This window comes from Cricetulus griseus, chromosome 6, assembly GCF_003668045.3.
Source record: "Cricetulus griseus strain 17A/GY chromosome 6, alternate assembly CriGri-PICRH-1.0, whole genome shotgun sequence".
NCBI classification, from domain to species: domain Eukaryota; kingdom Metazoa; phylum Chordata; class Mammalia; order Rodentia; family Cricetidae; genus Cricetulus; species Cricetulus griseus.
This window is the reverse complement of record NC_048599.1, coordinates 102,085,750-102,087,425: the sequence shown is the minus strand read 5'-3', so window position 1 is coordinate 102,087,425 and position 1,676 is coordinate 102,085,750. Positions and strand designations below refer to the sequence as shown.

The 1,676-nt window shown below is 48.7% G+C and overlaps 1 pseudogene; it reads left to right on the top strand.

Moving 5' to 3' along the window:
* Positions 1-548: 548 nt before the first annotated feature.
* Positions 549-896, top strand: LOC100770591 (annotated as a pseudogene).
* Positions 897-1,676: the final 780 nt, after the last annotated feature.

Below are 1,676 nucleotides of genomic sequence, written 5' to 3'. Positions count from 1 at the left end.
TGAATAGCCAATAGCTAGGCATGAGAAGGGAAGACAGGACTGCCAAGCAGAGAGAATAATAGGAAAAATCTAGGCTGGAAAGAAGAGCCAGGAGTGAGAAAAGGAGGATGCCAGGGGCCAGCCACCCAGTCACACAGCTAGCCAAGGAGTAAGAAGGGATGAAAGACATATAGAATAAAAAGAGATAAAAAGCCCAGAGGCAAAACATAGTTAAAGGATAATTTGAGTTAGAAAAGCTGGCAAGAAACTAGCCAAGCTGCGGGGCAGTGGTGGTGCACGCCTTTAATCCCAGCACTTGGGAGGCAGAGGCAGGCGGATCTCTGTGAGTTCGAGACCAGCCTGGTCTACAAGAGCTAGTTCCAGGACAGCCTCTAAAAACACAGAGAAACCCTGTCTCAACCCCCCCCCCAAATAAAAAGAAATAAGAAAAAGAAATGAGCCAAGCTAAGGCTGGGCATTCGTAAGTAAGAATAAGTTCCAGAGCACGCAGGGCCACGCTTGGGTTGCCCGGAAGGGGTGGAGCGTGCGAGACAGACACAGCCTACTGGATGGACATGTTTCTTATGATCCTGTGCCACAAGACCACCATCTTCACCGACGCCAAGGAGTACTGAGTTCGAACTGAAACGCAAGGTCAAGGGCATCTGCAAGCGGCCGCGGCATGAGCCACGGCTGTGCAAGGATGACCAGGAAAAACTCTGGGCTCTGGGCGAGTGTGGCTTCACTAGCCAGACAGCACGACCAGGGCCCCAGCCACAGTGGGCCTGGCTTTCCCAGCAGATGATGCCTTTGAAGCCCTGCGCTTTGAGCCCTTCTCCAGCCCTCCAGAGCTTCCAGACGTGATGAAGTCACAGGATTCTGGAGGCAGTGCCAATGAACAAGCTGTGCAGTGAGGGCCCCAGGACCACCCCTCTAGATACCCATTTCCTCAATAAAGATTTGGATGCTGAAAAAATAAAAATAAAAAAAAAGAATAAGTCTCTCTTTGGGAGCTGGGTGGCAGGCCCCCAAAGTGGAGGGAACCAACTACAATAGTGAGGACCGAGTGTTCAATATAGGAGCCTATGGGAAAAGTTTCATGTTCCAATCCATAAAGAAGGGTGTGAGAAGTGCCCTCGTTTTATTTAGGGTTTCTGTTGCTGTGAAGAGACACCATGACCACAGCAACTCTATAAAGGAAAGCTTCCAATGGGACTGACTTACAGTTCAGAGGTTTAATCCATTATTGTCATGCAGGGAAGCATGGTGGCACTGCAGGCAGACATGGTGCTGGAGAAGAAGCTGAGAGTTCTACATCCAGATCCTCAGGCAGCAGGAAGAGAGAGTGAGACAAGGGCCTGACTTGAGCATCTGGAAACTCAAAGTCTACCTCCCGTGACACACTTCCTCCAACAAGGCTGTGCCCACTTTGACTAGGTCACATCTCCTAATAGTGCCTCTTCCTATTAACCTATGGGCCATTTTCTATCAAACCCCTACACTCATGTTGGATAAATCACTTGAGACACACTGAGATTATCAAATGCTATTATTTCACTTTTGCTTCTAGTTTATTATGGGACAAGATAAAGACAAAAATCAGAAGAGATACACAGAGTCTGAGACTCTGTCCCAAAAAGGAGAGAGAGAGAGGGAGAGAGAGAGAGAGAGAGAGAGAGAGAGAGAGAGAGAGAGAG